The sequence below is a fragment of the Callithrix jacchus genome, chromosome 3, assembly GCF_049354715.1.
Source record: "Callithrix jacchus isolate 240 chromosome 3, calJac240_pri, whole genome shotgun sequence".
NCBI classification, from domain to species: domain Eukaryota; kingdom Metazoa; phylum Chordata; class Mammalia; order Primates; family Cebidae; genus Callithrix; species Callithrix jacchus.
In genome coordinates, this window is record NC_133504.1 from 92,614,960 (window position 1) to 92,642,133 (window position 27,174).

General features: G+C 37.4%; 1 long non-coding RNA gene across 1 annotated transcript in view; it reads left to right on the forward strand.

The window, feature by feature from the left end:
• Positions 1 to 25,839, forward strand: part of LOC118152231 (uncharacterized) — a 290,940-nt gene extending 265,101 nt beyond the window's left edge. Inside the window, exons 6-7 of the long non-coding RNA XR_004740753.3 lie at positions 24,951 to 25,108; positions 25,558 to 25,839. This is a non-coding gene — a long non-coding RNA (uncharacterized LOC118152231). The remainder of the gene's footprint in view (positions 1 to 24,950; positions 25,109 to 25,557) is intronic.
• Positions 25,840 to 27,174: the final 1,335 nt, after the last annotated feature.

Genomic DNA, 27,174 nt, shown 5'->3' on the forward strand with positions numbered 1-27,174 from the left:
GTTCAAATATCTTGCTGCAGAGAGCATGATTGAATGACCTTCAAAGCTGCTGTCATTCTGAATCCATTATTGCTTTTCTATGGGAGGCACAATGCCCTCAACCTGTTCCCAGCAATGCCTGAACATAGTGAAGGCTCTAAAGCTGCGAGCCCTTTAATGGATTATTTGGGTTTGAAAACTCCCCATTGGTCTTGTGAAATCTCTTTCCAAAATATGCTGCAGTCAGATATTGTTTTACCTTTTCCTCGTATCTCCTCCTACATGTGCATATGGTCTAATGGATCTTCCCACCTTCTATTGCTCCCTTCATTATTACATCTCTTGCATATCAAAATCTGACTATGGCCTTTGCTTTTCATTAGACACTAACACAAGTGGTACCAACAATTATCACAATAGATAGGTGGTAAGTTAGGGATTTAGACTGGCTTAGTAACTTAATGGCAGGCAAAGTATAATCCATCCTGAATAAAAGGTAGGCATGGGTAGTTCCTGGCACAAGGTAGTGGCATAATTGATTAAGCTTTCACACTTATTGAACTAAGAAAATGTATCAGTGGAGGGAAATACCCCTGTAGTTTCAGGGACTCATTCTAAAGATATGGAAAAATTCCTACAAAGATAGAGAATTTGACTAGTCACTGCTAAGCTATAGTTATGCTGCATAGAGAGATCATGAAAAACTGAGGATTGTTAATAAATAGTTCAATGCTAAATTTGAAAGCAGAAGAGCTCATTTGTACCTTTCAACAAGATTCCTTTTCAGTGGTTGAGCAAACATAGCTGAGTAGCAGCCTATGGATCTGACACTTAAGAGTTGTAGAGGCTCCGAGTTGTTTGAATGTTCATTCAAAGCAGATTTCTTTTGCTCATATCAGGGCCTAGGTTGGGAAAGCCTACGACCCTGACACATGGGATAGAGACTAGTGGGTTCAGAACCCTTGAGGATATATTGTCTGTGCATGAATACACTTCTCTCAAACTCAGAACTTTCAGACATGGCCTACTCTTCTTTTCTACTAGGAGCTACTTTTTCTCCTGAGCTGAACAATGCTGCAGAGGTTTCTCTCCTATAAGGCAGTAGATGTCACCATAAGAAGCTGACCTGAGCTGCTTTCTTGCTTGCCATCATGAGTACTTGATCAAGAGGACTGGAAATGAAACACTTACTCACAGCTGCTGAAAATGTAAATTAGTTCAACCACTGTGGAAAATAGTTTGGAGATTTCTCAAAGCACTTCAAATAGAACTACCATTCAACCCAGTAATCCCATTACTGGGTATATATCCAAAGAAAAATAAATCATTCTACCAAAACCACACATGCACTTGTATGTTCAGTACAGCACTATTAACAATAGCAAAGACATGGAATCAACTTAGGTATCCATTAACTGTGGACTGAATAAGGAAAATGTGGCACATATACACCTTGGAACACTACACAGCCATAAGAAGAATAAAATCATGTTCGGTGCAGCAGCATGAATGCAGGTGGAGGTCATTATCCTAGGCAAATTAATGCAGGAACAGAAAGTCGAATACTGCACATTCTCACTTATAAGCAGAAGCTGAACATTGAGTACATATGGACACAAAGAAGGGCACAATAGACACTGGGACCTACTTGAGAATGGAGAGTGGAAGGAGGGTGAGGACAAAAAAACAAACAAACAAACAAACAAACTACCTGTCAGATACTATGCTTTTAACCTGGGTGATGAAATAATCTGTACACCAAATTCCTGTAACACAACTCACCTAAGTAACAAGCCTGCACATATACCCCGAACCAAAAATAAAAGTTGGAAAGAAGAGAAAAGACTACTGGAATAAAATATTGAATAAGCAAAAGAAAAAAATTAATTGGAAGCACTTTCTTAGCAAACAGGACTTGTCACTCTGACAAGGAGCCGAAGGGGAATGGCAAACTCACAGAGTTGCTAAGTAAGCAGTGACCAACATGTAATGAAATGAAAATGCTTGAATTGTCCCAGTATCCTTAAAGGAAGCAATAAAGATGCTGAGGAAGTGAGTATGCTAGATTGAATATATGAAACCAGAAGACACATCAAATGATTAGTTCCACAGGAGGGTTCAGAGTGCAGAACACTCACTAAGGCCATTAGAAATGCACTGAGAGAGGCACAAGAAACTCTCAGTGGTTTTCTTTTGCAGATCAGAACTGAAGCCAGGAAAGGTAGTTACAGATCTTGGCTTGCTACTATCCATTGGAATGCTGGATTCCTGAATTAATGGAGGCCGGGAGGTGGCAATTAATTACCAGAAACTAGGAAGCTGCAAATACAAAAATTACCAACAAGATGATTAGAGGGGCATCCAATTTCCTGTCCCTTAGGAAATTATGGAGATATTTAATAGAACATGGGTCCTTTGGGACAAAAAGTTTCACAACCAACAGGGCATGCTACCTAACATCTAAAACCAAAATATTGCAAGATCAGAGCAGTAGTTTGAGGACAGTCAACCCAATAAAAATGACTACCTCTTGTTTTATTTCTGAACACAAGCTAACTTTCAGATCCAGAACCCGCCTAATTAGAAAGGGGGCTGTGTCCATAGGAATAAATACCATGCTCACATTCCTTTTACAAAGGGACCTATGATCATTTACTTGGATGGCTATAATTAGGGAAAAATGATGTATTTGTTTTCTTTTGCTGGCATAGCACACTAGCACAAACTTAACAGCTTAAAACAACACCAATTTGTTATTTATATTTCTATAGGTAGGAAGTCAAGTACAGCACAGCTCAGTTGATTCTGTTTAGGTCCCACAAGGCGAAAATTAAGGGGTTGGCAGGCCATATTCCTTTCTGGGAAAGAATATGCTTCTATATCACCAAGGCTGTTGGCAGAATTCAGTTTTTTGTGGTTGTTACAGAGGTCCTGTTTCCTTGATGGTTGTGAGACAAGAGCTTCTCTGTTCTTTAAGAGCTTCTCTGTTCTTCTATGTTTATTCCTCCTTGTTACCTTGCCCTCCCTATCTTTAAATAAGCAGCAGACTGAGTGCTAAATTCTTCTTATACTTAAAATCTCTTTTCTTCCCATGCATCTCTGTGACTCTATCAGAAAGGTCTCTGCTTCTAAGAGCTCATGTAATTAGATTGAGCACACCTGTATAAACTAGGCTAATCTCCCTATCTTCAAGTTTATAACCTTAATTACATCTGCAAAATTCCATTTGCCAAGTAATGAAACATACAGGTTCTAGGGATTATGGTATGGGTATCTATGGGAGGCCATTTTGTTTACCACTTAATGATCGCTGCAAACCTCTCATCGCCTATGGGGTAAGAGCTATCATGGTGGAGAACACCTAACATTTCTGAAACTTCTTTGCTGCTCCCCTCTGAATCTTCCCAGTTTGAAGTAAATTAATATATGATATGATGTCTTTCAGGGATGGACGAGATTAGGGACACCATTAAAGACAAAAGGCAGTCTGAGCACAATGGCTCATGCCTATAATCCTGGTACTTTGGGAGGCCGAAGCAGGTGGATCACTTGAGGCCAGGACCTTGAGACCAGCCCGACAAACATGATGAAACCCCATCTCTACTAAAAATTAAAAAAAAAAAAATTTTAAATGGCCAAAGGAGTAGGTATCCCCATAGTGTCTCTTGCATCTGCAGAAACAGGATGATTCTGAAACATGACTGTAATTGCACAATTTAACATCTATTCTTCCACACGTGGCACTTTTTTTTTTTGCTAAGGAAAACAAGGTTTTGTGTACATGATATATAGCCATTTTTATTCCAAGTTAAAAAATGGATTTGAAATAATTTGTGTTAATGCAGGATGGACAATTTTCATGTACATTTTTTTCAGGACAATCTTAACACTCTCTTGTCCATTATGGTATAGTCTGCAGAGATCTAAACTGTAAATTAGTTGAAGATGTCACCAATCTTTATACTGGTTCATTAAATTTGTAACATCATACTAATGAAATGAGATAAATAAGAAATGGCTTGAAAACCAAAGACCTTAACATGACACATATGCACTAGAGATTGGGAAATGAATCCTACATAGTTTCAGAGACCTGCTACTTCAGGGAACATTTTTTAAGGGTCTCATAGTCAAGTTACAATGATATTCATTCCAAAATAAGGTACAAATTGCTTCATCTTGTATCCTCTCCAAAGCACTTGGTAGGCTTCTTTGGGTTTTATGGGCATCCCAAATATCCTACAGATATTAAGAATGTAATTAGTGATCATTACAAGCAGTCTAATGACAATGAAACTGAAAATCTAGATGAAATGAACAAATTAAATGAAAAACAAATTATCAAAATAACTCAGAAAGAAATTAAAATTCCAAATAGTCCTATGTTACTTAAAGAAATTTAATTTATAATTATCTGTTCACATAAAAACCTCAGGTCTAGATGGCTTTACTAGCAGTCATAAGATGTAGAAGATATTTATGAAGAAGTAATGACATTTCTACAGAGAAGAACATACTTTCCTAATCATTTTATGAGGTAAGCATTGCGTTGGCTCCAAAAATACAAAGGTATAGTATTGATTTTCTAGGGCAGCCATAACAGTGTACCACAAACTTTGTGGTTTAAAACTAACAGAAATGTATTATCTCTCACTCCTGGAGAATATGTATAAAATAAAAGTGTTGGAAGGTTATGTACCCTCTGAAATCTGTAGGGAAGGATCCTTTCTTTACTCTTACAGCTCCTAGCAGCTCCAGGCATTCCTTGGCTTGCAACTGCAGTACTTCAATTGCTGTCTCCATCATTACACGGCATTTTCACTCTGTGTCTGTGTCAACATTGTCTTTTTCTTATAAGGACACCAGTCATACTGGATTAGGACCTTTCCTAAAAATTTCATCTTAACTTGACTATATCTGCAAAGCCCCTATTTTTAAATAGGGCCACATTCACTATTACTGGGGGTTACACAATTCAACCCATATCAGACATCACTACAAAAGAAAACTACATGTAAATAAGTATTATTATCAGAGAAGCAAACACATTTATAAGACATTCGTGAATAAAATTTAAAATGATATTAAAATGTTAATAAATCATGACCAAGTAGTATGTATTCCAACATAGCAAGTTTGTTTTAACATGTGAAAAGCAATCAGGGTAATTCACCGTATTAATTGAATTAAAGAGAAATGTTATTTGATTATCTCAAAAGGTGTAAAAAAATAATTTGACAAAATTTTACATTCATTTTTGATAAAAACTCTCAGTAGACCAGAAATATTTGGGAACATCTAGTGAAGATTAAACTTTGTGGTGAAAGACTAAATATTATGTCCTATATTTCTAGAGTAAAAAAATAATATTTATGCCACTTCTATTTAACTTTAAACTAGAAATATTGGCTTTTGCAATAAGGCAAGAAAAATTTAAAAGCCTGCTGATTATGTAGTAGACATAAAACTATCTTTATTTGCAGAAGACATGATTATGTACATTGAGAATATTAAGCAATATATTAAAAACCCCTAGTAAAATGAATAGGTGAGTTCATCAAGGTTGTCAGATACAAAGTCAATATACACAATTAATTTTATTTTTATATATAAACAATAGGTAAGTAGAAATGGAAATAAGCATTTCAACGCCTTCAAAAATGAACTACTTAGGCCTAAATATAAATATATATACATAAGATCTATATTAAAAAGCACAAAACATTGCAATGAGAGAAGTCAAAGGCCTAACTACATAAAAATAGTAATTCACATATTGAAAAATTTAACATGTCAATTCTACCCAAATTTATCTCTCAATTAAATGTACCTTCAAACAAATTTCAACAGGTTTTCCCCATTTCTTATACCACATACAAAAATAAACTCATGATGGATTAAAGACTAAAAAGTAAATCCCAAAACTATAAAACGCCTGGAAGACAACCTAGCAATATCCTTCTGGAGATATGAACTGGCAAAGATTTTATAAAGATTTCAAAAGCAATCTCAACAAAAGCAAAAATTGACAAATGGGATTGAATTAAACTTAAGAATTTCTGCACAGCAATAGAAACTATCAAGAGTAAACAGACAATCTACAGAATGGGAGAAAATATATGCAAACTACACATCTGACAAAGTTCTAATATTCAGCGTTCACAAGGAACTTAAAGAACTTTCTTAAAAAAAAAAGCCCCATTTGAAAGTGGGCAAAGGACATGAACAGGCACTTTAAAAGAAAACATACATGCAGCCAAGAAGCATATAACAAAAAGCCCAATGCTACTGATCATTAGAGAAATGTAAATTGAAACCACCATGAGATACCATCCCATACCAGTCAGAATGGTTATTATTAAAAGTCGAATAATAACAGATGCCGAAGAGAATGTGGAGAAAAGGGAACACTTATACACTGTTGATGGGAGTATAAACTAGTCCAACCATAGTGGACAGCAGTGTGGCAATTCCTCAAAGAGCTAAAAACAGAACTAACGTTTGACACAGCAATCTCATTACTAGGTGTATAACCAGAGGAATATAAACCATTCTACCATAAAGACACATGCACACAAATGTTCATTGCAGCACTATTCATAATACCAAAGACATAGACTCAACCTAAACATGCATCAATGACAGATTGGATAAAGAAAATGTAGTACTTATATGCCATGGAATACTCTGCAACCATTAAGAAGAATGAGATCATATCTTTGGGGAACATGGAGGGAGTTGAGGTCATTATCCTTTTAAAACTAATAGAAAAACAGAAAACCAAATATCACATGTTATAACTTATAAGTGGGAGCTAAGTGATGAGAAATCATGTACAGAAAGAGGGCAACAACAGCCACTGTGGCCCACTTGAAGGTGAGGGTAGCAGGAGGGAGAGTATCAGAAAAAAATCACTATTAGGTACTAAGCTTAGTACCTGGGTGATAGACTAATCTGGGCAACAAACCCCCTTCACATGAGTTTACCTAATAACAAACCTTCACATATACCCAGAACCTAAAATAAAACAAAAAATAACAGACAAGTTAATTCTAAAATGTTATATGAAGGTGCAGAGAATCTAAGGTAACCAAGATAATTTTGAAGAAAATAATAAATCTGCAATATTATACTACTTGATTTCAAATTTATATAAAGCTACAGCAATCAAAACAATATGGTATTGGCACAAAGATAGACATATAAATCATTGGAATGAAATATAGTGCAGAGACTAACTCAAATATACATGTCAACTGACTTTCAACAAATGCAGCAAAGTAATTCAGTAAGGCATTAATGGTCTTTCAGATAAATTATGCTGGAATAACTAGATATTTCTAGATTTGTACAAAGATATTAACCATGACTGTTGCCTCAAACCATGTAAAAATTAACTCGAAATGGATGATGTATCTAAACATAAAATATAAAAGTAAAAACTTTTATGAAAAAAATGTAGGAAAATTTTTCACAAACTTAATGAAAGTAAAGATTTGTTAGGCATTAAATGGAAAGAATGAATCATAAAAATAATAAATTGGACTTCAGAAAATTAAAAACTTCTGAAAATGCTAGTTATACATGGGAGGGAAACATTTGCAACAAATATTGCTACAAAGTTCTCATGTCCACAATATATAAAGAGGGCTTGTAATTCAATTATAATAACACAGTCCAATAGTGATGGAAAATATATTTGAACAGTCACTTTAAAATAGAGGTTAAGCAAATATCCAGGAAGTTCATTAAAAGGTAGTATCAAGGAATACAAATTAAAAATAATGTGTGAGGTGGCTGGCAAGATGGCCAAATAGGAACAGCTCTGGTCTGCACCTCCCAGGGAGATCAATGCAGAAGATGGGTGATTTCTGCATTTCCAACTGAGGTACCCAGTTCATCTCATTGGGACTGGTTAGACAGTGGATGCAAGAAGAGACATGGAAGGTGAGCTGAAGCAGGGTGAGGCATCACCTCACCAGGGAAGCACAAGGGGTTGGGGAACTCCCTACCCTAGCCAAGAGAATCCCTGAGGGACTGTGCCTTGAGGAATGGTGCATTCTGGCCCAAATACTATGCTTTTCCCACTGTCTTCACAACCTACAGACCAGGAGATTCTCTTGGGTGCCTACACCACCAGGGCACTGGTTTTCAGCACAAAATTGGGTGGCCATTTGGGCAGAACTGCCGGAGTTTCTTTTTCATACCCTGGTGATGCCTGGAATGCGAGTGAGATAGAATTGTTTACTCCCCTAGAAAGGGGGCTGAAGCCAAGGACCCAAGGGGTCTAGCTCAGTGGATCCCACACCCACAGAGACCAACAAGCTAAGATCCACTGGCTGGAAATTCTTGCTGCCAGCACAGCAATCTGAAGTCAACCTGGGACCCTTGAGCTTGGTGAGGGGTGAGGTGTCCACATTACTGAGGCTTGAGTAGGAGGTTTCCCCCTCATTGTGTAATCAAAGCCATTGGAAAGTTCGAACTGGGCAGAGCCCACTGTAGCACCACAACATTCCTGTAGCCAGACTTCCTCTCTCGATTCCTCCTCTCCGGGCAGGGAATCTCTGGAAGAATGGCAGCAGCTCCAGTCAGGGGATTATAGATAAAACTTTCATCTGGCTGGGGCAGAACAACTGGGGGAAGGGATGGCTGTGGCACAGCTTCAACAGACTTAAATGTTCCTGCCTGCTAGCTCTGAAGACCACAGTAGATCTCCCAGCACAGTGCTCAAGCTCTGCTATGGGACAGACTGCCTATCAAGTGGGTTCATGATCCCCATGTCCCCTGATTGGGAGATACCTCCCAGCAGAAGTCAACAGACACCTCATACAGGAGACACCTCACACAGCTGGCATCTTGCAGGTGCTCCTCTGGTATGAAGCTTCAAGAGGAAGGAACAGACAGCAATCTTTGCTGTTCTGCAGTCTCTGCTAGTGATACCCTGACCAACCAGGCCTGGAGTAGACCTGTTGCAAACTTTAGCAAACCTGCAGCAGAGAGGCCTGACTCTTAGAAGGAAAACTAACAAACCCAGAAAGAAATAGCACTCAACATCAACAAAAAGTACATCCAAGCAAAAACCCCATCCAGAGGTAACCAACAGCAAAGACCAAAGGTAGATAAATCTACTAAGATAAGGAAAAACCAGTGCAAAAATGCTGAAAATTTCAAAAATCAAAACACATTTTCTCTTCTAAAAAATCACAGCTCCTCTCCTGCAAGGGAATGAAATTGGATGGAGAATGAGTTTGACAAATTGACAGAAGTGGGCTTCAGAAAGTGGGTAATAAACTCCTCCAAGCTAAAGGAGCATGTTCTAACCCAATGCAAGGAAGCTAACAACCTTGATAAAAGGTTACAAGAACTGCTAAGTAGAATAACCAGTTTAGAGAAGAACATGAATGACCTGATGAAGCTGAAAAACAAAGCATGAAAACTTCATGAAGCATACACAAGTATCAATAGCCTAACTGATCAAGTGGAAGAAAGGATGAAAAGGAACAAGCAAAGCCTCCATGAAATATGGGACTACGTGAAAAGACCAAACATACATTTGATTGGTGTACTTGAATGTGGCAATGAGAATGGAGCCAAGTTGGAAAACACTCTCCAGGATATTAACCAGGAGAACTTCCCCTACATAGCAAGAAAAACCAACATTCAAATTCAGAAAATACAGAGAACAACACAAAGATACTCCTTGAGAACAGCAACCCCAAGACACATAATCATCAGATTCACCAAGGCTGAAATTAAAGAAAAAATATTAAGGGCAACCAGAGAGAAAGTTAGGGTTACCCACAAAGGAAGCCCATCAGACTAACAGCAGATGTCTTTGCAGAAACCCTACAAGCCAGAAGAAAGTGGAGTCTAATATTCAACATTCTTAAAAGAATTTTCAACCCAGAATTTCATATCCAATCAAACTAAACTTCATAAGTGAAGGAGACATAAAATCCTTTACAGACAAGAATATTCTGAGAGATTTTGTCACCACCGTCCCTGCCATACAAGAGCTCCTGAAGGAAGTGTTAAATATGAAAAGGAAAAACTGATACCAGCCACTGCAAAAACATGCCAAATTGTAAAGCCCATCGACACCATGAAGAAATTGCATCAACTCGCAGGCAAAATAACCAGCTAGCATCATAATGACAGGATCAAATTCACACATAACAATATTAATCTTAAATGCAAATTGGCTAAATGCCCCAATTAAAAGACACGGACTGGCAAATTGGATAAACAGTCAAGGCCCATTGGTGTGCTGTATTCAGGAGAACCATATCACATACAAAGACACATAGGCTGAAAATAAAGGGATGGAGGAATATTTACCAAGCAAGTGGAAAGCAAAAAAGAGCAGGGGTTGCAACTTTAGTCTCTAATAAAACAGACTTTATACCAACATATATCAAATAAGACAAAGAAGGGCATATCATAACAGTAAAGAGATCAATGCAACAAGAAGAGCTAACTATCCTAAATATATATGCACCCAATACAGGAACACCCAAATTCATAAAGTAAGTTCTTAGAGACTTACAAAGAGACTTAGACTCCCACACTATAGTAGTGGGAGAATTTAACACTCAGGTGTCAATATTAGATAGAGCAATGAGTCAAAAAATTAGCAAGGATATTCAGGATTTGAACTTAGCTCTGTATCAAGCAGATCTAATAGACATCTACAGAACTCTCCACCCCAAGTCAGCAGGGTATACATTCTTCTCAGAATCACATCACACTTATTCTAAAATTGACTACTCAATTGGAAGTAAAACACTCCTCAGCAAAAGGAAAAGAATGAAATCATAGCAGTCTTTCAAATCACAATGTAATCAAATCAGAATTCAGGATTAAGAAACTCACTCAAAACTGAAAAACAATGTGGAAACTGAACAACCTGCTCCTGAATGACTACTGCGTACTTAACAAAATTAAAGGAGAAATAACTACGTTTGTTGAAACCAATGAGAACAAAAACACAACATACCAGAATCTCTGGGACACAGCTAAAATAGTGTTTAGAGGGAAATTCATAGCTCTAAATGCCCACAGGAGAAAGAGGGAGAGATCTAAAATTGATACCCTAACATCATAATTAAAATAGAGAAGAAAGAGCAAACAAATTCAAAAGCTAGCAGAAGGCAAGAAATAACTAAGATCAGAGCAGAACTGAAGGAGATAGAGACACGAAAAACTCTTCAAAAAATAAATGAATCCAGGAGGTGGTTTTTTGAAAAGATTAGACCACTAACCATACTAATAAAGAAGAAAAGAGAGAAGAACCAAACAGACAAAGTAGAAAATGATAAAGGGGATGTTACCACTGTTCTCACACATCTACAAACAGCTGATCTTTGACAAAGCTGACAGAAACAGGCAGTGGGGAAAGGATTCCCTACTTAATAAATGGTGTTGGGGAAACTGGCTGCCCATATGGAGAACACTGAAACTGGACCCTTTCCTTAAGCCTTATACAAAAATTAACTCAACATGGATTAAAGACTTCAATGTAAGACTAAAATACCAAAAAAAAAAAAAAATGGCAACAATAGCCAAGTTTTGATAAATGGGATCTGACAAGATTGGGCGAATTCAGGGTGGTATGGTAATGATAAATGGGATCTAATTAAACTAAAGAGCTGCACAGCAAAAGAAACTATCTTCAGAATGAACAGGCAGCCTACAGAATGGAAGAAAATTTTTGCAATCTATCCACCTGACAAAGGGCTAATATCCAGAATCTTCAAAAAACTTAAACAAATTTACAAGAAAAAAACAACCCCATCAAAAAGTGGATGAAGGATATGAACAGATACATCTTAAAAGAAGACATTTATGCAGCCAACGAACATATGCAAAAAAGTTAATCATCACTGGTTAGAGAAATGCAAATCAAAACTGCAATGAGATACCATCTCACACCAGTTAGAATGGAGATCATTAAAAGTCAGGAAACCACAGATTCTGGAGAGGATGTGGAGAAATAGGAATGCTTTTACACTGTTGGTGGGAGTGTACATTAGTTCAACCATTGTGGAAGACAGTGTAGTGATTTCTCAGGGACCCAGAATAAGAAATGTTATTTGACTCAGCAATCCCATCACTGGAAATATACCCAAAGGATTATAAATCATTCTATTATAAACACACATGCACACGTATGTTTATTGCAGCACTATTTACAATAGTAAAATCTTGGAACAAACCCAAATGCCCATCAATGATAGACTGGATAAAGAAAATGTGGTACATATATACCACAGAATACTATGGACCCATAAAAAATGAGTTTATGTCCTTTGCAGGGACTTGGATGAAACTTGAAATCATCATTCTCAGCAAACTAACACAGGAACAGAAAACTAAACACCGCATGTTCTTTTTTTTCTTTTTTCTTTTTTCTTTTTTTTGAGATGGAGTCTCACTCTGTCACCCAGGCTGGAATGTAGTGGGACAATCTTGGCTCACTTAAACCTCCACCTCCTGGGTTCAAGCAATTCTTCTGCCTCAGCCTCCTGAGTAGCTGGGATTACAGGCCCGCACCACCACACACAGCTAATTTTTGTATTTTTGATGAGACAGGGATTCACCATGTTGGTCAGGCTGGTCTCAAACTCGTGACCTCATGATCCACCTGCCTTGGCCTCCCAAGTGCTGGGATTACAGGAACGAGCCACTGAACCCAGCAGAACACCACATGTTCTAACTTATAAGCGTGAGTTGAACAATGAGAATACATGGACACAGGGAGAGGAACATCACACATCTGGGCCTGTTGGGGGTTGAGGGGCTAGGGGTGGGGTAGCATTAGGAGAAATTCCTAATGTAGAGGATGGGTTGATGCATGCAGCAAACCACTATGGCACGTGTATACCTATGTAACAAACCTGCATGTTCTGCACATGTATATCAGAACTTAAAGTATAATAATAAAAAACGAGAAAGCATATGTGCTAAGAGAGAATCACAGATAGATGTCTCTTTTAGGTCTTTGAATTATGAATTCTCTGTCATAAATTATCTTAAAAAATGAGTACAAATGCAAAATGTTACCACATTATGATTTTTTAGAAATATCTTAGAAAAAATCACAGAAATTACTACATTTGCCTATACTGTTTTAGATACCTTGGCTTTAACAAAGCTTATGAAGACAGGGGACTGTTTCTCTATGACTTTTCAGTTTTACTTTGTGCTAGAATGGAATGAATTATCTCAAAATTCTGTAGTTGTCTCATCAAATTCCAAAGTTTGGCTTACCCATGGTGGCTAAGTGATTGATGACTCCTTGCCTTCTCCATCAGTTTTTTTTTTTAATTTGTATAAATTTAAGGGAGTGAAAGTGCAATTTTGTTACATACATATGTTGTGTAGTGGTGAAGTCTTAGCTTTTAGTGTATCTACCATCTGAGTAGCGTACATTGTACCAACTATGTAATTTCTCAATTTCCCCCTTACCCCTCCCCTGCTTCCAAGTTTCCAATGTTTGTCATTCCCTTCTTTGTTCATGTGTAAACATTAGTTAGCTCCCACTAACAAGTGAAAACTTGGTATTTGAAAAAAAATATATATGCCCAAAGGATTATAAATCATTCTACTATAAAGTATAAGTTATACTATAAATATAATTATGAAAATTAACAAGACTGACAGTTTCAAGTTTTTTTGAGGATGTAATGTAACTGAGACTCTACACAATCCAAATGTTACAATTACTTTGACAAACAGTAGAAATTTTCTCAAGATAAAGGAAAATATAAGTCCACACAAAGACTTGTACACTTATGTTCACAGAAGCTTTATTTATAGTAGCCACAGATTTGGTCAACTCCAAATATATATCAGCAGGTTAAAGGATAAATTGTGTTATATCGATACAGTGGAATACTACTGGTATCAATATTATGCAATATTGTTTATACTATGGCTATAAGAAGTGAACTACTAATATACTGAATAACACGGATGAAGCAAAGACATTGTGCTGAGTCACAGAGCCAGTCTGAAATAGAACACACTTTATGATTTCATTTTATGCAATAGAAAGACAAATATAGCCCATTGTTACAGAAAGGAAATCAGTATCACAGTTGTCTGTAGCCAGAGCAGAAATGGGAACCTGACTGCAAAGAGTATTAGATTAATTTGGGGGGCAATAATAGTATTTTTATCGGTTGTCTGGGTTGCTATTTCAGTGTATATATTTGTTATAATTTATCCCATGTACATTTAAAATGACTTTATTTTATTTTATTTAAACTATACCTAAAAATGTTGTTTTTTAATAAAACTCTTACAAACCTAATATAAGAAATTCAAATAACAGTGTTAGATGAAATTGTCAGAGCTGTCTTCTCTTTTCCATTCTAGTAACGCATAATGGCATTTGCCTAATATGATTGGGTATGGACCCCGGCAATGGTACATATGATTTATTCCTATGAGATATTCAAAAATTTGTCTTCATTTGTATGTACAAATGTGTGTATGTATCAAAGTATATATATATGTGTGTATATATATGCACTTAAAAATGTGTGAACAGGCAAAGTTTGTTAATGTTCATCATAATAGAAGTTTAATTTTAATAAATAATGAACACATGTGAAGATAATGTGTTTTATCAGGAGCAGTGAAGAGGTGAGCAGGGTACTTTGCATAGGAGGCTGTGGGTGCAGCTGGTGTTTTGATATAGGAGTTAATGTAAGGGCAATAAATAAGTTTCTGTGGATGTCTGCTGGTGATGTAACACCTTTGAATGTTGGTTTTAGAGCCTGTATCTCTGTCATAGGGCTTCAAGTCCTACCAATAAGCCAATTTAGATGGTTAGCCTACTTTGATGCCACCTGAGAACTTTAACTTCTCAGGAATCACTCTCCTTCTCATCTTTGCTCTTCCCATCTTTATTTTCTTTATACCGGAATGCATGGCCATCCTATCTAGGTGTCATATCAGTCAAAGAAGCATCACCTCTTCCTACTTATACTAACAACTTTCTCCCACTTTTTATTACATAGTTTCTTAATGTCTGAAAGATAACTCATGTGGAAGAAGATCTCCCATGATCATGCAAGGTATTTTCAGAGACCTATCTCTGGGTATTTTCTGTAAGCCCCATTTTTTTTCTAGTACCAATTCTTACTTGCCTAGTATGCACGACTCTTCTCCATATATTAAGCAGGTGAAAATGCAGAATGAAAAAATCTAAGAACCATTTCAGACCTCTGTTCTCTCTACTCATTGCTTCCCCTTTTCTTGTGCCCTGCCCCCAGCTACTTTTTCATACCTTCTGTTCCTTTGAAGTTCCAAAGTAGACCTCATCAATCTTGTTTCTGAGGTACTCCTTGTCCTCAACCTCACCTCACTGCTCTTGCAAATTTTCTGACATGCACCCATGTAATCCGGTTTCCTGGGAAACAAACTTGATTATTCCTTGAAAGCTTCAGTTACTCATATTTATACAGTGACTATAATTCTCACTTTTTATAGACTATATATTCATTGGCTCTAAATAAGCAAATCATTGAATGTCGAAGCAGTTTCTCCTTACGACACTCAACACACTAGCTGTAGCTAAAGGCATTTGGAATCAGCTGTTCTTGTCTTAATGCCATTCTCTTTCTACTTATACTATAAGGATATCAGAAAAAGAGTTAGTTGTCAATTCTATTTTTTCATATCTTTTGAAGACAGCTGACTTTTCTTGTTCATATCATTACTTTCTGAGGAACTGTTATTTTGCATGTGTTCCCTATTTTCTTAGTAAATTTGTGCTGCTATCACAGAATATCTGACTCTGGGTGATTTATAAAGAATAGAGATTTGTTTCTCACTCTCTGGAGGCTGAGATGTCCAAGATCAAAGTGCTGACAGGTTTTGTGTCTGGTGAGGGCTTCCCTCTCTGCTTCAAGATGGCACTGTTTCTGAATACTTACATGAAAGAAGGTTGAAGGGCAAAAGGAGTGAATGTCAGATGATACCTCTTGTATAAGGCATTACTCACATGCATAACAACAGAGCCCACATGATCCAATCATCTCCTGAAGTCCTCACCTTTTAATATATCACCTTGGTGACTAAGTTTCTTATATTATTATTATTATACTTTAAAGTTCTGGGATACATGTTCAGAACATGCAGGTTTGTTACACATATGCTATGGTGGTTTGCTGTACCCATCAACCTGTCATCTAGGTTTTAAGTCCCCCATGCATTATTAGGTATTTGTCCTAATACTATCCCTTCCCTTTCCACCCACTGCCCCAACAGGCCCTGGTGTGTGATGTTGTCCTCCCTGTCTCCATGTGTTCTCATTGTTCAACCCCACTTAAGAGTTAGAGCAGGTGGTGTTTGGTTTTCTGCACCTGCGTTAGTTTGCTGAGAATGATTATTTCCAGCTTCATCTATGTCCCTGCAAAGGACATGACCTCATCCTTTTTTTATGGCTGCATAGTATTCCATGGTGTCTTTGTGCCACTTTTTCTTTATCCAGTCTACCTTTGATGGGCATTTGGGTTAGTTCCAAGTCTTTGCTATTGTGAACAGTGCTGCAATGAACATATGTGTGCATGTGTATTTATAGTAGAATAATTTATAATCCTTTAGGTATATACCTAATAATGGGATTGCTAGGGCACATGGTATTTCTTGTTCTAAATCCTCTAGGAATTACCACATGTCTTCCACAATGATTGAACCAATTTACACTCTCATCAGAAATGGAAAAGCATGCCTATTTCTCCACATCCTCTCCATCCTGTGTTGTTTCTTGACTTTTTAATGATCAGCATTCAAACTGGTGTGAGGTAGTATCTCATTGTAGTTTTGATTTGCATTTATCTAATAACCAGTGATGATGAGCTTTTTTGCATATGTTTTGTTGGCTACATAAATTTTTTTTTAGAAGTATCTGTTTATATCCTTCACCTACTTTTTGATGAAGTTGTTTGCTTTTTTCTTGTAAATTTTTTTAAGTTCCTTGTAGATTCTAGATATTAGCCCTTTGTCAGATAGATAGATTGCATTTTCTTCCATTCTGTAGGTTGTCTTTTCACTCTGATGATAATTTATTTTGCTGTGCAGAAAAGTTCAATAGGTCCCATTAGTTAATTTTGGCTTTTGCTGCAATTGCTTTTGTGTTTTAGTCATAAAGTCTTTGTTCATGCCTATGTCCTGAATGATATTGCCTAGGTTTTCTTCTAGGTTTTTTTATGGTTTTAGGTTTTATGGTGAAGTCTGTAATCCATCTTGACTTAATTTTTGTATAAGATATAAGGAAGCGTCCAGTTTCAGTTTTCTCCATATGGCTAGCCAGTTTTCCTAGCACTATTTATTAAATAGGGAATCCTTTCCCCATTGCTTGCTTTTGTCAGGTTTTTCAAAGATCATATGGTTGTAGATGTGTGGTGTTATTTTTAAAGCCTCTGTTCTGTTCCACTGGTCTATGTGTCTGTTTTAGTATCAGTATCATGATGTTTTTGTTACCGTAGGCTTGTAGTATAGTTTGAGGTCAGGGAGCTTGATGACTCCAGCTTTGTTCTTTTTGCTTAAAATTCTCTTGGCTATACAGGTTCTTTTTTGGTTCCATATGAATTATATATGTATGTATGTATATATATACACACACACACACATATGTGTGTATATATACACATAAAGTGCAATTATATATATGCACACATAAAGTGCAATTATACACACACACACACATATATATATATAATTGCACTTTAGGTTCTGGGGTACATGTGAACAACATGCAGAATTGTTGCATAGATGCATATGTGGCAATGTGGTTTGCTGCCTCAATCCCCATCACCTATATCTGGCATTACTCCCCATGTTATCCCTCCCCAACTCCCTACCCCCAACTGTCCCTCCTCTAGTCCTCCCCACCCCACCAGACCTCAGTGTGTGATGCTCCCTTCCTTGTGTCCATATGTTCTCATTGTTCAACACCTGCCTATGAGTGAGAACATCCAATGTTTGATTTTCTGTTCTTGTGTCAGTTTGCTGAGAACGATGTTTTCCAAGTTCGTCCATGTCCCTACAAAGGACATGAACTCATCATTTTTGATGGCTGCATAGTATTCTGTGGTGTATATGTGCCACATTTTCCCTGTTCAGTCTATCATCAACAGGCATTTGGGTTGGTTCCAAGTCTTTTTTATTGTAAACAGTGTTGCAATGAACATTCATGTGCATATGTCTTTATAACAGAATGATTTATAATCCTTTGGATATATACCCAGTAATGGGATTGCTGGGTCAAATGGAATTTCTATTTCTAGGTTCTTGAGGAATCACCACACTGTCTTCCACAATGGTTGAACTAATTTAGACTCCCACCAACAATGTAAAAGTGTTTCTATTTCTCCACATCCTCTCCAGCATCTGTTGTCTCCAGATTTTTTAATGATTGCCATTCTAGCTGGCATGAGATGGTATCTCAGTGTAGTTTTGATTTGCATTTGTCTAATGACCAGTGATGATGAGCATTTTTTCATATGTTTGTTGGTCTCATATATGTCTTCTTTTGAAAAGTATCTTTATATCCTTTACCCACTTTTGAATGGGTTTGTTTGTTTTTTCTTGTAAATCTGTTTTAATTCCTTGTAGATTCTGGATATTAGCCATTTGTCAGATGGGTAGATTGCAAAACTTTTTCCCATTCCGTTTGTTGCTGGTTCACTCTAATGATTGTTTCTTTTGCTGTGCAGAAGCTCTGGAGTTTAATTAGATTCCATTTGTCTATTTTGGCTTTTGTTGCCAATGCTTTTGGTGTTTTAGTCATAAAGTCCTTGCCTATGCCTATGTCCTGAATGGTTTTGCCTAGGTTTCTTGTAGGGCTTTTATGGTGTTAGGTCTTATGTTTAAGTCTTTAATCCATCTGGAATTAAATTTAGTTTAAAGTGTCAAGAAGGGGTCCAGTTTCTGCTTTCTGCACACGGCTAGCCAGTTTTCCCAACACCATTTATTAAACAGGGAATCCTTTCCCCATTGCTTGTTTTTGTCAAGTTTGTCAAAGATCAGATGGTTGTAGATGTGTGACATTGCCTCCAAGGCCTCTGTTCTGTTCCATTTATCTATATGTCTGTTTTGGTACCAGTACCATGCTCTTTTGATTACTGTAGCCTTGTAGTATAGTTTGAAGTCAGATAGTGTGATGCCTCCAGCTTTGTTCTTTTTGATTAGAATTGACTTCGCTATGTGGGCTCTCTTTTGGTTCCATATAAAGTTTAAGGTGTTTTTTCCAGTTCTGTGAAGGTCATTGGTAGCTTGATGGGGATAGCATTGAATCTGTAAATTATTTTGGGCAGTATGGCCATTTCCATGAATTTGATTCTTCCTAACCACGAACATGGAATGTTTCTCCATCTGTTTGTGTCATCTCTTATTTCGTTGTGCAGTGGTTTGTAGTTCTCCTTGAAGAGGTCCTTTACATCCTTTTTTAGTTGTATTCCTACGTATTTTATTCTCTTTGTAGCAATTGTGAATGGCAGTTCGTTCTTGGTTTGGCTCTCTTCAAGTCTGTTATTGATGTATAGGAATGATTTCTGCACATCCATTTTGTATCCTGAGGCTTTGCTGAAGTTGCTTATGAGTTTCAGGAGATTTTGAGGTGAGACGATGTGGTCTTCTAAATATATAATCATGTCATCTACAATTAGAGACAATTTGACTTCCTCCTTTCCTAAGTGAATACCCTTTATTTCTTTTTCTTGCCTGATTGCTCTGGCTAAAACGTCCAATACTATATTGAATAGGAATGGTAAGAGAGGGCATCCTTGTCTAGTGCCAGATTTCAAAGGAAATGCTTCCAGTTTTTACCCATTCAGTGTGATATTGACTGTGGATTTGTCATAAATAGCTTTTATTGTTTTGAGATACATTCCATCAATACCTAGTTTATTTAGAATTTTAGCATAAAGGGCTGTTGAACTTTGTCAAAGGCTTTCTCTGCATCTATTGAGGTAATCATGGTCTTTGTCTTGGTTTCTGTTTATGTGGTGAATTACATTTATAGAGTTGCATATGTTGAACCAGACTTGCATCCTGAGGATGAAGCCTACTTGATTGTGATGGATAAGCTTTTTGATATGCTGTTGAGATTGGTTTGTCAGTATTTTATTGAAAATTTTTGCATCTATGTTCATCATGGATATTGGCCTGAAGTTTTCTTTTCTTGCTGAGTCTCTGCCGGGTTTTGGTGTCAGGATGATGTTGGTTTCATAAAATGATTCTCTCTTTTTGGATTGTTTGGAATAGTTTCAGAAGGAGTGGTACCAGCTCCTCTTTGTATGTCTGGTAGAATTCAGCTGTGAACCCTTCTGTACTTGGGCTTCTTTTGGTTGGTAGGCTATTAATTCCTGCCTCCACTTCAGCCCTTCTTATTGGTATATTTAGGGTTTCAACTTCTTCCAGGTTTAGGCTTGGGAGGGTGCAAGTGTCCAGGAATTTACCCATTTCTTCCAGGCTTACTGGTTTATGTGCATAGAGTTGTTTGTAGTAATCACTGATGGTGGTTTGTATTTCTGTGGAATCTGTGGGGATATTCCCTTTATAGTTTTTTTATTGTATCTGTTTGATTCTTCTTTCTTTTCTTTTTTTATTAATCTGGCTAGTGGTCTGTCTATTTTGTTGATATTTTCAAAAAAACCAGTTCCTGGATTTACTGATTTTTTGAAGTTTTTTTGTGTCTCTATCTCCTTCAGTTCTGCTTTGATCTTAGTTATTTCTTGTCTTCTGCTAGGTTTTGAGTTTTTTTGATCTTGCTCCTCTAGCTCTTTCAATTTTGATGATAGGATGTCAATTTTAGATTTTCCTTGCTTCTCATATGGGCATTTATTGCTAAAAATTTTCCACTAGACACCGATTTAAATGTGTCTCAGAGATTCTGGTACATTGTGTCTTCGTTCTCATTTGGTTTCAAAGAACATCTTTTTTGTGTCTTCATTTCATTATTTATCCAGTCAACATTCAAGAGCCACTTGTTCAGATTTCGTGAAGTTGTGTGGTTCTAAGTTAGTTTCTGAATTCTGAGTTCTAACTTGATTGCACTATGGTCTGAGAGACGGTTTGTTATGATTTCCATTCTTTTGCATTTGCTGAGGAGTGATTTATTTCCAATTATGTGGTCAATTTTAGAGTAGGTGTGATGTGGTGCTGAAAAGGATGTATATTCTGTGGATTTGGGGTGAAGAGTTCTGTAAATGTCTATTAGGTTTGCTTGGTCCAGGTCTCAGTTCAAGTCCTGGATATCCTTGTTGATTTTCTGTCTTGCTGATCTGTCTAATATTGACAGTGGAATGTTAACATCTCCCACTATTATTGTGTGGGAGTCTAAGTCTCTTTGTAGGTCATTAAGAACTTGCTTTATGTATCTGGGTATTCCTATATTGGGTGCATATAAATTTAGGATCATTAGCTCTTCTTGTTGCATTGATCATTTTACTATTATATAATGCCCTTCTTTATCTCTTTTGTCATTGTTGGTTTAAAGTCTATTTTATCAGAGACTAGGATTGTAACTCCTGCTATTTTTTGCTCTTCATTTGCTTGGTAAATCTTCCTCTATCCCTATATTTTGAGCTTATGTTTATCCTTGCATGTGAGATAGGTTTTCTGAATACAGCACACCAATGGGTTTTGACTTTTTATCTACTTTGCCAATCTGTGTCTTTTGATTGAGGCATTTAGCCCATTTATATTTAAGGTTAGTATTGTTATGTGGAAATTTGATCCTGCCATTTTGATGCTAGCTGGTTGTTTTGCCCATTAGTTGACACAGTTTCTTCATTGTGTTGATGTTACTTACCACTTGGTATGTTTTTGGAGTGGCTGGTACTGGTTGTTCCTTTCTATGTTTAGTGCTTCTTTTAGGAGCTCTTGTAAAGCAGGCCTGGTGGAGATGAAATCTCTGAGCAATTGCTTGTTTGTAAAGGATTTTATTTCTATAGATCTGCTGTGGGTCTGATGGGCTTTCCTTTGTGGGTAACCCAACCTTTCTTTCTGGCTGCCCTTTGCATTTTTTCCTTCATGTCAACCCTGGTGAATCTGATAATTATGTGCCTTGGAGTTGCTCTTGAGGAATATCTTTGTAGTGTTCTCTGTATTTCCAGGACTTGAATATTGGCCTGCCTTGCTAGGTTGGGGAAGTTCTCCTGGATAATATCCTGAAGAGTGTTTTCTAGCTTGGATTCATTCTCTCCATCACATTCAGGTACACCTATCAAATGTAGATTAGGTCTTATCCCATAATCCCATATTTCTTGGAGGTTTTGTTAATTTCTTTTTTTTTTTTACTCTTTTTTGTCTAATCTTGGCTTCTCGTTTTATTTCATTGAGTTTATCTTCATCTCTGATATTCTTTCTTCTGCTTGGTCAATTCAGCTATTAAAACTCGTGTATGCTTCATGAAGTTCTCATGTTGTATTTTTCAGCTCCATCAATTAATTTATATTCCTCTCTAAGATGTTTATTCTCATTAGCATTTTGTCAAACCTTTTTTGAAGGTTCTTAGTTTCTTTGCATTGGGTTAGAACATGTTCTTTTAGCTCAGAGAAGTTTGTTATTACCCACCTTCTGAAGCCTGTTTCTGTCAATTCATCAGACTTATTCTCCATCCAGCCTTGTTCCCTTGCTGGTAAGGAGGGATCCCTTGCTGTGATCCCTTGGAGGAAGGAAGAGAGGCATTCTGGTTTGGGTGTTTTCATCCTTTTTGTGCTGGTTTCTTTCCATATTTGCGGATTTATCTATCTGTTGTCTTTGTAGTTGGTGGCTTTCAGATGGCGTGTCTGGACGTCCTTGTTGTTGAAGATGAAATTATTTCTTTCCATTTCTTAGTTTTCCTTTTTACAGTCAGACCCCTCTGCTGTAGGACTGCTGAGGTCCACTCAAAGTCCTGCTTGCCTGGGGATCACCTGCAGTGGCTGCAGAACAGTAAGAGTAGCTGCCAGTTTCTTCTTCTGTTAACTTTATCCCAGAAGGATACCTGCCAGATGTCAGCCTGAGCTCTCCTTTATGTGGTGTCTCTGGACATATAGGGGTCAGGGAGCTGCTTGATTAGACAGTCTTTCCTTTAAAGGAGCTGAAGTGCTGAGCTGTGAGCTCTGTTGCTCCAATCAGAGCTGCTGGGCAGGTACATTTAAGTCTGCTGCAGCGGAACTCATAACCACCTTTTTTTCCCAGGTGCTCTGTGCCAGGAAGGCGGGGCTTTATTTATAAGTTCCTGTCATGCTTCTGCCTTTTTCCAGAGCTGCCCTGTCCAGTGAGGAGGTAGCCTATTCACAGTCTGTCAGCAGAGGTGTTGCTGAGCTGCTGTGGGCTCTGCCTAGCTACTATGTGAACTTCCTAAGAGTTTTGTTTATAGGAGTATAGTTAGAACTTCCTCATTAATGGCAGTCTGCCTTAGTAATGGTGGACTGTTTTTGTAATGGTGGACTGCCTCAGTAATGTCGGACACCCTTCCCCCTACAGAGCTAGACTATCCCAGGTCCAGCTGTGCTTGCTGTGAAACTTAGTACCGAGCATTTCAGATTGCTGGTCTTTGTTGGGGTGGGACCAGCTGAGCCAGATCACCTGGGTTCCTGTTTCTGTCCCCGTTTTTTTTCAGTTGAACAGGTGATCTGTCTCCCAGGCATTCCAGTTACCAGTTGAAATGGCGCACAGATTTGTGTGCGTTTTTGTGCAGAGACCTGCTGTGCCAGCTGAAACAGCCATGCTGGAGACTCATGGTACTTTTTCACTTGGGAATCTCCTGGCCTGTAGGAAGTAAATATTCATTTGGAAATGTGGTGATCAGTCACCCTCTGTGCTTTTGCTGGGAACTGCAATCCAGAACTGTTCCTATTTGGCCATCTTGGATTGTCCCCTCTCCCATATGAATTTTACTTTATTTTATTTTATTTTATTTTATTTTTTTGAGACAGAGTTTCGCTCTTGTTGGCCAGGCTGGAGTGAAATGGCACAATCTCGGCTCATTGCAACCTCTGCCTCCTGGGTTCAGGCAATTCTCCTGCCTCAGCCTCCTGAGTAGCTGGGATTACAGGCATGCGCCACCATGCCCAGCTAATTTTTTTTATTTTTAGTAGAGACAAGGTTTCACCATGTTGACCAGGATGGTCTCGATCTGTTGACCTCGTGATCCACCCGCCTCGGCCTCCAAAAGTGCTGGGATTACAGGCTTGAGCCACCACGCCCAGCCCCATATGAATTTTAAAGTAGATTTTTCCAGTTCTGTAAAGAAAGTCAATAGTAGGTTGATGGGGATAGCATTGAATTTATAAATCACTTTGGTCAATATGACCATTTTCATCATAGGTTTCAACATATAAATTTTGGAACAGACATAAACATTCAAATTATGGCACCTAATTTTGCAGGATTTGTTTTTAGAATTTTTGTTTGTCTTAGTTTCAGTTTTATTGTCATATGGGGTCTCTGAAGACTCTCCAAGGGAACTACCTCCTTAGGAAGATTTTTGGGGTTTAGAGTTGATATTGAATTACACTTTATTCCTCTTAGTTCTATTATATCAGATTAGTAAAGTTCATTCCAACTAGATAAATCACATTTTCAGAAGTTGAGAGGGAAAGTTCTAAAGATTAGTTAGCTAACATTTTGTATTATGATATATAAATTTTTCAATCCTCAATTTGTGCATATAAATCCAGACTATAGCAGGATATCTGAGATATTTTAGGAGCTTAGTAATATTTGTTGACTTGTCATTAGATATTTTCACCATGTTCAACATGTTATCTTTACTGGTCAGAGTAGGAGATACTCTGTCTGTAATAATCTGGGAAGTTCGTATCAAAAAGTCATAATATACAAAAAAATACAATAAATACTTGGGCTTTTCTGTTATGTATCCCTGGTCAAAAGTGCTAAGAGAATTTCTTAGCCTGATTTTCCCAGAAAGAAGAGCCCAAACAGACTAATGTGCTCTTATTTTATAGGAAAGACAATTCCAGGGAGTTAAAGTGAAGAAAAACAACAACAAAATAATTCAAGTGAAGAGGTGGAGCCCAAATAGGGCTGTGGTATTGAGCTGACTCTAGTGTTACACTACGAAAATGCCTGTAACTGTATCTCTGGACCATCCCGGAGAGGAAAGGTAATATGTTTTGGCTTTGTGTCCCTAACCAATCTCATCTTGAACTGTAATAATCCCCACATGTCAAGGGTGGGGCCAGGTGGAGATAATTGAGTTACGGGAGTAGTTTCTCCCCTATTGTTCTTATGGTGGTGAATAAGTCTCATGAGATCTGATAGTTTCATAAATGGGAGTTCCCTTGCCTAAGCTCTCTTGCCTGTTGTCATATAAGACATATCTTGCTCCCCCTTCACCCTCTGCCATGATTGTGAGGTCTCCCCAGCCATGCAGAATTGAGAGTCCATTAAACCTTTATTCTTTATAAATTACCTAGTCTCATTTATGCCTTTATTGGCAGCATGAGAACAGACTAATACAGGAGGCAAAAAAGCAGAAGTAATTGATCTACTGGGCATTCTAAGCAATTGGTAAATTTTACCCTATGATGTAATAATCCCCCATACCACCAGGTTGTGCATGCTGGGCATAGGAGCTGAAGAGAGCCCTGTGGTATCACCAGCAAGGCAGCCCTTGGGCGGGAAGCCAGAGGGGAAGAAAAGGGACTGAAGATGAAGCAACATCCAGTTACATCTGTGTGAATTTGGTCTGAACACATGGAAACCTGGAAGAGAGATGTTAAAATGGCCTGAAAAACAGGATAATTTGTGTTGGATGCAAAGGTCTTTATTTCTTTCTGCCAGCATGATCTAAATATATCCTAATACCTCATGGGCTTAGTCTCTGCACTGCAGATGTCTTTTTTCTTATTGAGATTATTTCCCTATTGTAGATTGCTGGTGAAATTTCTGCTGCCAAATGACGATGCATGGGGAACGTTCTAAGATGGGTGAAGAGCCTTATGGGCCATGTCTGTAGAGGGAAGAGTGTAAGAACATTCTTGGAAACACAGTTCTTCTCTCCTTTGACTGCTTTCTTAGGAGTACTCTTTAAGGAGAATTTCTGCCTCGTTACAAGGAGATCTCACATATGTGAGGGCTGTGTATTACACACTTGAGAGTGGCTAAGAACAGCTGGCCATATAGCTGCCAACATTACAACTGACAGAAAGAGGATGCTCTGAATCAATGCCCTAGTGAGGATGTGCAGAATTCTCTGAGGGGGATAAAAACACATTGAAAATAATGTTAAGAAAGAAGCCTTTGCTCACAAGACAGTACTTATTTCAAATTTCTTGAAAAATTCTCAGACTGCAGTCATAAATATTACTCTACTTAAAATACACTGCTATATGAGTTATTTCATTTGTAAAAAGAAAAAAATGTATAACAGAAAATATAAACAAATAAGTTCGTGTGTACTTACTTAAATTTTATCCCAGGACTAGAATCAAGGCAGATCTTTTTTCTTTCTGGTGGAGGCAGTTCTTTATCATGAAAGGTATAAATACATTTTCTCAGAAAAATACACTTTCCACATGAACTCTGCAGAGATGGCTGCACATACACAGGTTTGCAAGAAATGTCAGACCCTTGAAGTTTCCCTCTTTAATAAATGCAGAATGAAAGGATAATTTGACATAGTTTCTTATGAAACTGGTAATAAGAATTAACTTTAAGCAAACCCATTTCCCCAATAGAATTGCATGCTTACTTTCTAACAAATTAGATAAATTGTATATGGAACTATCTTTTTTAAAAATTTTTGGGCAATTGTAAAATTTTCAAAGTAATTTTTCTGTTTATGAACAAACCAATCTAAGTTCAAAGAAAAACCTCAAAATATGAGAAATTCAGGAAGGATAGGTTATATGTTGAAAGTATAGTAGAGCTGAGAATTTCCCAATATGGAGACAAAAAAGCTATAGGGAGATATGACAGCTTCTGAAAATGTTAAGGAATGTTATCAGGAGGACAGGGACCAATTCTCCTTAGTCAATGAGAACAGAAAAGGAAGTAATGAACTTTAACTATAGCATGAAAATTTAAGTGAAATATAAAAAAACTTTTAAACCATCAGAACAATTAAGCAAAGGTACAAATAATAAATTCACCCTTACTAATCATATTCAAAGTAGCACTTGATACTCATCCATTAGGGATAAGTTAGAAATAATAAAACCAATTTTA